A 9856-nucleotide genomic window follows, 5' to 3' on the forward strand; every position below is an offset into this window, starting at 1 on the left:
AGATAGTCTAGGGAGGGGAAGGCAAACAGTTTAGTGGCTCGGGAGGTGCAGACAGTCCATCTGGTGGCTGGCGAGTGGCAGGCAGACAGTCTAGAGAGGGGCAGATAGACAACTTTTGGTGCTTCACTGATAACACAGAACAGGTAATAATCGTGCCTGTGATTCTATAATGTTCTGTAAGCCAAATCTTTTAACCCATTAGACATCCCACAACCTCACAATACAAATCCCATAGGTTTATCCTATTGTTAACCCTAAACTGATGAACACAAAGAACTGGCTCTTTATAGATCCCTTAAAAGCTGCAGTGACCGGTGTATTAATGACATGGCCTCATGCCTGAGACTGTTCGAACCTACAAAACACACACACACAAAGACACAGGCATGATCTTTCTACCCAGTGGACTGAATATTTTCACTTTTATAAAACAAAGTTAAACCCTTTGCTCTCTGGTGCAGCATCAGTTTATTGGGCTGGAATCACCAAGTATCAGGTGAGGATGGGAGAGCGTTTTATAATTTCTGTAGGAACAAGATACTATCCAGACTACCTGAGAGTGTTTTGCCTGCTGATTTGCTTGCCTGCACGCTGTTGATAAAGGGGCTTGAGTGGATTTAACAGTCTTGGCCTATTATTTACTATCGACAAATGCACAGAGGGACGGTCCGTTCCGAGGCTCCGATATATTGCCTGGTCAATACTGGTTGTCAGCAAGATATTAAAAAATTACCATAACTTTTTTGCTGATATCACAGGGCATTATTCATGCATCAAGGGTCCAACCAGCAACACAGACGTGGAATCAGAGTTCTGAAACCAGTATTAGCATAAATCGATATCATAGTCCAGGTGGTGAGTTCAAAGATGGACTCTAACCAGGGCTGATAAACTCTTGCTTTGTGTTGAGGATTCCAGCCTGTAACTCACTCCCGGGTATCAGGTATTCCTATATTTGTTTCTGTCGGTTTTTAATGACTTACATCAGCTGGAAACCGCTGTCGGGCTGCACAGCCTGCGGTTACTGGAGACCGAGTCCTGAGATCCTTGTGAGACAGATGTTGCTGGAGGGGTCATTGCATGAATTCATAGAGCCGAGCGTTAATCGGTATAATTAAAGTTTTAACAATGAGTATTCCGGTGGGCATGCACACACACACACACACATTCCAGTGTCATTTTGAAATAATTCACTGTATTTATAAAATTTAATAGAGATAATAACTGTGCAGAGACTGACTGAAAAGGACACACTTCTTTATCCTATTCCCTAAGCCCAAATCTTTTTACTCTGATAGTTAATCATTTAAACAAGATATTTATCTGAACTTTTACAATTTGTACAATTCGCATTCTCTGACACAGCGAGTCTTGTTCTGCACAGCGACGGGTGAGGACGGTATGAATGAACTTTGCAACACTGCTATCAGAAACCTGCTTACACCAGGAGTGTGGAACACAGTCAGTCAATCCCCAGTGTGCCAGAGCCGTGGGGCGCTGCTTGTGATTCATGATACGAGGGTCTCTGCTGGTCGTGGGGTGAGCAGGACCCCCCTCATCGCCCACCATCGAGCGCCAGGTCCGGCTTATTACACAGGGCTCTGCGCTTCGATTTAATTTGTTCGGATGAGGTTTGACTGTATGCGAGTTTGACCGCGTTTGTAAAGATTCCATGAATTCTATATTATTAAATAAAGGGTATGCACTGATTACAATATCGAGACAAACTCCGCCTCATCGGTGGGCTCACGACTCCTTTTTTTCCCCGTTTATGTTGTCGAGGGGGCTGATTGTTGCTGGGTATGATTCTATAGGCACTGATTGTTGCTGGGTGTGATTCTATAGGCACTGATTGTTGCTGGGTGTGATTCTATAGGCACTGATTGTTGCTGGGTATGATTCTATAGGCACTGATTGTTGCTGGGTGTGATTCTATAGGCACTGATTGTTGCTGGGTATGATTCTATAGGCACTGATTGTTGCTGGGTGTGATTCTATAGGCACTGATTGTTGCTGGGTGTGATTCCATAGGCACTGATTGTTGCTGGGTGTGATTCTATAGGCGCTGATTGTTGCTGGGTGTGATTCTATAGGCACCTGATTGTTGCTGGGTGTGATTCTATAGGCACTGATTGTTGCTGAGTATGATTCTATAGGCGCTGATTGTTGCTGGGTGTGATTCTATAGGCGCTGATTGTTGCTGGGTGTGATTCTATAGGCACTGATTGTTGCTGGGTGTGATTCTATAGGCACTGATTGTTGCTGGGTGTGATTCTATAGGCGCTGATTGTTGCTGGGTGTGATTCTATAGGCGCTGATTGTTGCTGGGTGTGATTCTATAGGCACTGATTGTTGCTGAGTATGATTCTATAGGCGCTGATTGTTGCTGGGTGTGATTCTATAGGCACTGATTGTTGCTGGGTGTGATTCTATAGGCACTGATTGTTGCTGGGTGTGATTCTATAGGCACTGATTGTTGCTGGGTGTGATTCTATAGGCACTGATTGTTGCTGGGTGTGATTCTATAGGCACTGATTGTTGCTGGGTGTGATTCTATAGGCACTGATTGTTGCTGGGTATGATTCTATAGGCACTGATTGTTGCTGGGTGTGATTCTATAGGCACTGATTGTTGCTGGGTGTGATTCTATAGGCACTGATTGTTGCTGGGTGTGATTCTATAGGCACTGATTGTTGCTGGGTGTGATTCTATAGGCACTGATTGTTGCTGGGTGTGATTCTATAGGCACTGATTGTTGCTGGGTATGATTCTATAGGCACTGATTGTTGCTGGGTGTGATTCTATAGGCACTGATTGTTGCTGGGTATGATACTATAGGCACTGATTGTTGCTGGGTATGATTCTATAGGCACTGATTGTTGCTGGGTATGATTCTATAGGTGTTGATTGTTGCTGGGTATGATTCTATAGGCACTGATTGTTGCTGGGTGTGATTCTATAGGCACTGATTGTTGCTGGGTGTGATTCTATAGGCACTGATTGTTGCTGGGTGTGATTCTATAGGCACTGATTGTTGCTGGGTGTGATTGTATAGGTGTTGATTGTTGCTGGGTATGATTCTATAGGCACTGATTGTCGCTGGGTGGGATTCTATAGGCACTGATTGTTGCTGGGTATGATTCTATAGGCACTGATTGTTGCTGGGTGTGATTCTATAGGCACTGATTGTTGCTGGGTGTGATTCTATAGGCACTGATTGTTGCTGGATGTGATTCTATAGGCACTGATTGTTGCTGGGTATTATTCTATAGGCACTGATTGTTGCTGGGTGTGATTCTATAGGCACTGATTGTTGCTGTGTGTGATTCTATAGGCACTGATTGTTGCTGGGTATGATTCTATAGGCACTGATTGTTGCTGGGTGTGATTCTATAGGCACTGATCGCCTTTAAACAGCCACCCAACCTCAAACAGACCATCGTTCGCAGACAGTTCCGACGGGCCACAGCAAAAAATCGCATAGACCTCCTCAGGAGACTAACACGGGACGCAACCAACAGAGTACCCTTTGTCGTCCAGTACTTCCCCGGAGCGGAGAAACTACGCCATGTTCTCCGCAGCCTTCAACATGTCATCAATGAGGACAAACACCTCGCTATGGCCATCCCCACACATCCACTACTCGCCTTTAAACAGCCACCCAACCTCAAACAGACCATCGTTCGCAGCAAACTACCTAGCTTTCAAGAGAACAGCGTCCACGACGCCACACAACCCTGCCACGGTAACCTCTGCAAGACATGCCAGATCATCGACACAGATACCACCATCACACGAGATGACACCACCCACCAGGTGCATGGTTCATACTCCTGTGACTCAGCCAACGTTGTCTACCTCATACGTTGCAGGAAAGGATGCCCCAGAGCATGGTACATTGGCGAGACCATGCAGACGCTGCGACAACGGATGAACGGACACCGCGCAACAATCGCCAAACAGGAGGGTTCCCTCCCAGTCGGGGAACACTTCAGCAGTCATGGACATTCATCCACCGACCTTCGGGTAAGCGTACTCCAAGGCGGCCTTCGAGACACACGACAACGCAAAATCGTCGAGCAGAAATTGATAGCCAAGTTCCGCACCCATGAGGACGGCCTCAACCGGGATCTTGGGTTCATGTCACGCTACACGTTACCCCACCAGCGAACAAATGTTATCTGTTTTTAATATAATGGGTCATTTGCTGGCTCTCTCTGCCTTCCGGATGTTTCTGCCTCTCTCTGTGTTTTTTTTTTCTCTGTTTTTTTTCCCTGTTTGTTTTTTTGTTGAATGTGTATTCGGGGGTTCTGCAGGTAACACCTCTCTGTCTGAACACGGTGATTGCCTTGGCAACGGGCAGTTGCAGGGGCAGTCTGTAAACACCATGTATTGTTCAATATGTATAAATGCGTAGGCTTCAAGGAGATCTTGAAACATTTGCCTGAGGAAGGAGAAAATCTCCGAAAGCTTGTGAATTTAAAATAAAATTGCTGGGCTATAACTTGGTGTTGTAAAATTGTTTACAATTGTGATTCTATAGGCACTAATTGTTGCTGGGTGTGATTCTATAGGCACTGATTGTTGTTGGGTGTGAATCTATAGGCACTGATTGTTGCTGGGTATGATACTATAGGCACTGATTGTTGCTGGGTATGATTCTATAGGCACTGATTGTTGCTGGGTATGATTCTATAGGCTCTCATTGTTGCTGGGTATGATTCTATAGGCACTGATTGTTGCTGGGTATGATTCTATAGGCACTGATTGTTGCTGGGTATGATTCTATAGGCTCTCATTGTTGCTGGGTGTGATTCTATAGGCACTGATTGTTGCTGGGTGTGATTCTATAGGTGTTGATTGCTGCTGGGTATGATTCTATAGGCACTGATTGTTGCTGGGTGTGATTCTATAGGCACTGATTGTTGCTGGGTGTGATTCTATAGGTGTTGATTGTTGCTGGGTATGATTCTATAGGCACTGATTGTTGCTGGGTGTGATTCTATAGGCACTGATTGTTGCTGGGTATGATTCTATAGGCACTGATTGTTGCTGTGTGTGATTCTATAGGCACTGATTGTTGCTGGGTATGATTCTATAGGCACTGATTGTTGCTGGGTATGATGCTATAGGTGTTGATTGTTGCTGTGTATGATTCTATAGGCACTGATTGTTGCTGGGTATGATTCTATAGGCACTGATTGTTGCTGGGTATGATTCTATAGGCACTGATTGTTGCTGGGTATGATTCTATAGGCACTAATTGTTGCTGGGTATGATTCTATATGTGTTGATTGCTGCTGGATATGATTCTATAGGCACTGATTGTTGCTGGGTGTGATTCTATAGGTGTTGATTGTTGCTGGGTATGATTCTATAGGCACTGATTGTTGCTGGGTGTGATTCTATAGGCACTGATTGTTGCTGGGTATGATTCTATAGGCACTGATTGTTGCTGGGTATGATTCTATAGGCACTGATTGTTGCTGGGTATGATTCTATAGGCACTGATTGTTGCTGGGTATGATGCTATAGGTGTTGATTATTGCTGTGTATGATTCTATAGGCACTGATTGTTGCCGTGTATGATTCTATAGGTGTTGATTGTTGCTGTGTACGATTCTATAGGCACTAATTGTTGCTGGGTATGATTCTATAGGTGCTGATTGTTGCTGGATATGATTCTATAGGCACTGATTGTTGCTGGGTATGATTCTATAGGTGCTGATTGTTGCTGGGTATGATTCTATAGGCACTGATTGTTGCTGGGTATGATTCTATAGGCACTGATTGTTGCTGGGTATGATTCTATAGGCGCTGATTGTTGCTGGTTGTGATTCTATAGGCACTGATTGTTGCTGGGTGTGATTCTATAGGCACTGATTGTTGCTGGGTGTGATTCTATAGGCACTGATTGTTGCTGGGTGTGATTCTATAGGCACTGATTGTTGCTGTGTGTGATTCTATAGGCGCTGATTGTTGCTGGGTATGATTCTATAGGCACTGATTGTTGCTGGGTATGATTCTATAGGCACTGATTGTTGCTGGGTGTGATTCTATAGGCACTGATTGTTGCTGGGTGTGATTCTATAGGCACGGATTGTTGCTGTGTGTGATTCTATTGGCGCTGATTGTTGCTGGGTATGATTCTATAGGCACTGATTGTTGCTGGGTATTATTCTATAGGCACTGATTGTTGCTGGGTATGATTCTATAGGCACTGCTTGTTGCTGGGTATGATTCTATAGGCACTGATTGTTGCTGGGTATGATTCTATAGGCACTGATTGTTGCTGGGTATGATTCTATAGGCACTGATTGTTGCTGGGTGTGATTCTATAGGCACTGATTGTTGCTGTGTGTGATTCTATAGGCACTGATTGTTGCTGGGTATGATTCCGTGGTGCTGATTGTTGCTGGGTATGATTCTATAGGTTCCAAAGAAAGCAACTCCAGCCTATCCAATCTTTCCTCATAGCTAAAATTCTCCAGTCCTGGCAATATCCTCATAAATCTCCTCTGTACCCTCTCGAGTAATGTGGTGACCAGAACTGTACTCATAACTCTAGCTCTGTCTTAATTAGTGTTTTATTCAGTTCTAGCATAACCTCCCTGCTCTTATATTCTATGCCTTAGCTAATAAAGGAAAGTATCCCGTATGCCTTCTTAACCACCTTATCTACCTGTCCTGCTACATGATCTGTGGACATGCACTCCAAGGTCCCTCTGTTCCTCTACACTTCTCAGTATCCTCCCATTTATTGTGTATTCCCTTAATTTGTTTGCCCTCCCTAAATGAATTACCTCACACTTCTCTGGATTGAATTCCATTTGCCACTTTTCTGCCCACCTGACCAGTCTATTGATATCTTCCTGCAGTCTACAGCTTTTCTCCTCACTATCAACCACACGGCCAATTTTTGTATCATTTGCAAACCTCTTAATCATGCCCCCCACATTTAAGTCTAAATCATTGATTATATATCACAAAAAGCAAAGGACCCAGTACTGAGCCCTGCGAAATCCCATTGCAAACAGCCTTCCAGTCACAAAAACACCCGTCGCCCACTACCCTTTGCTTCCTGCCACTGAGCCAATTTTGGATCCGATTTGCCACTTTCCCTTGGATCCCATGGGCTTTTACTTTTCTGACCAGTCTACCTGTGGGACCTTGTCAAAAGCCTTGCTAAAATCCATGTAGACTACATCAAACGTGTTACCCTCATTGACCCTCCTTGTTACCGCCTCAAAAAATTCAATCAAGTTAGTCAGACACGACCTTCCCTCAACAAATCCATGCTGACTGTCCTTGATTAACCTGTGCCTTTCTAAATGATGATTAATACTGTCCCTCAGAATTTTTTCCAATAATTTGCCCACCACCGAGGTTAGACTGACTGGCCTGTAATTACTCGGTCTATCCCTTCCTCCCTTTTTAATCAACGGTACAACGTTAGCAGTCCTCCAATCCTCCGGCACCATGCCTAAGGCAGGGAGGATTGGAGAGTGATGGTCAGAGCCTCCGCTATTTCCTCCCTTGCTTCTCTTAACAGCCTGGGATACATTTCATCCGGGCCTGGTGATTTATCTACTTTCAAAGATACTAAACCCTTAATATTTCCTCTCTCACTATGTTTATCCCATCCAATATTTCACACTCCTCCTCCTTAACTCCAATCTCTGCATCGTCCCCCTCTTTTGTGAAGACAGATGCAAAGTATTCATTAAGAACCGTACCCACATCTTCCGCCTCCACACATAGGTTACCTTTTTGGTTTCTAATAGGCCCTACTCTTTCCTTAGTTATCCTCTTACTCTTTATGTATTTATAAAACATCTTTGGGTTTTCCTTGATTTTACTTGTCAGTATTTTTTCATGCCCTCTCTTTGCTTTCCTAATTTCCTTTTTAATTTCACCCCTGCACCTTCTATACTCCTCTAGGCTCTCCGCGTTATTGAGTTCTCGGTATCTGACATAAGCTTCCCTTTTTGGCCTTATCTTACCCTGTGTGCTCCTTGACACACAGGGGGCTCTAGATTTGGCAGTCCCACCCCTTTTTCTTTGTGGGAACATATTTGCTCTGAACTCCTTGAATCTTCCCCTTGAATGCCTCCCGCTGCTCTGACACTGATTTACCTTCAAGTAGCTATTTCCAGTCCACTTTTGCATCTCGGCTTAGTAAAATTGACCTTTCCCCAATTAAGAACTTTTACTCCTGGCCTATCTTTGTCCTTTTCCATAACTATGCTAAATCTAACTGAATTATGATCACTACTACTAAAATACTCTCCCACTGATACTCCTTCCACCTGCCCAGCTTCATTCCCTAAAACTAAGTCCAGAACTGCCCCCCCACCCCCCTTGTTGGGCTTGCTCCGTACTGGCTAATAAAGTTCTCCTGAATGCAATTTAAGAATTCTGCGCCCTCTTACTTTTACACCGATTGTATCCCAGTTAATATTCGGGTAGTTGAAATCCCCTATTATTGCCCTATTGTTTTTGCACTTCTCAGACATTTGCCTACATATTTGCTCCTCTATCTCCCTCTGACTGTTTGGGGGTCTATAGTACACTCCCAGCAATGTGACTGCCCCTTTTTTGTTCTTCAGTTCCACCCATATGGCCTCATTTGATGATCCTTCTAACGTATCATCCCTCCTCACAGCTGTAATTGTTTCTTTAACCAACATTGTGACCCCTCCTCCTTTTTTATCCCCCTCTCTATCTCATCTGAAAACCCTGTAACCAGAAATGTTGAGCTGCCATTCCTGCCCCTCTTTAAGCCATGTTTCAGTAGTAGCTATGATACCATACTTCCACATGTCTATCTGTGCCCTCAGTTCATCGGCCTTATTCACTAGACTCCTTCCATCAAGCACGGCCAAACTCCTTTGTTGTCTATTTTCTAGCCTTTGTTTCCTCTGCCTAACTCGCTTACTAATTTTCTGTCTTCCATTTCCAGCTCTGTTTCTCTCCCTTCTGAATCTACACTCATGTTCCCATCCCCCTGCCAATCATAGAATCATAGAAAGGTTACAGCACAGAAGGAGGCCATTTGGCCCATCAAATCCGTGCCGGCTCTATGCAAGAGCAATTGGGCTAGACCCACTCCCCCACCTTATCCCCATAGCCCTGCAAATTATTTCCTTTCAAGATTGAATCTGCCTCCACCACCCCCTCGGGCAGTGCATTCCAGATCATAACCACTCGCTGTGTAAAAAAGTTTTCCCTCATGTCACCTTTGGATCTTTTGCCAATCACCTTAAATCAAGTCCTCTGGTTTTTGACCCTTCTGCCAATGGGAACAGTTTCTCTCTATCTACTCTGTCTAGACCCTTCATGATTTTGAATACCTCTATCAAATCTCCTCGCAACCATCTCTGTACCAAGGAGAACAATCCCAGCTTCTCCAGTCTATCCACGTAACTAAAGTCCCTCATCTCTGGAATCATTCTAGTAAATCTCTTCTACACCCTCTCTAAGGCCTTCACATCTTTCCTAAAGTGCGGTGCCCAGAACTGGACTCAATACTCCAGTTGTGGCCGAACCAGTGTTTTATAAAGGTTCATCATAACTTCCATACTTTTGTACTCTATGCCTCTATTTATAAAGCCCAGGATCCCATATGCTTTTTTAACCACTTTCTCAACTTGCCCTGCCACCTTCAACGATTTGTGCACATATACCCCCCGATCTCTCTGTTCCTGTACCCCTTTTAGAATTGTCCCCTCGAGTTTATATTGCCTCTCCTCGTTCTTCCTACTGAAATGTATCACTTCGCATTTTTCTGTGTTGCATTTCATCTGCCATGTGTCCGTCCATGCCAGCAGCCTGTCTATATCCTCTTGAAGTCTAT

Source organism: Heptranchias perlo, chromosome 19 (assembly GCF_035084215.1).
Source record: "Heptranchias perlo isolate sHepPer1 chromosome 19, sHepPer1.hap1, whole genome shotgun sequence".
NCBI lineage: Eukaryota > Metazoa > Chordata > Chondrichthyes > Hexanchiformes > Hexanchidae > Heptranchias > Heptranchias perlo.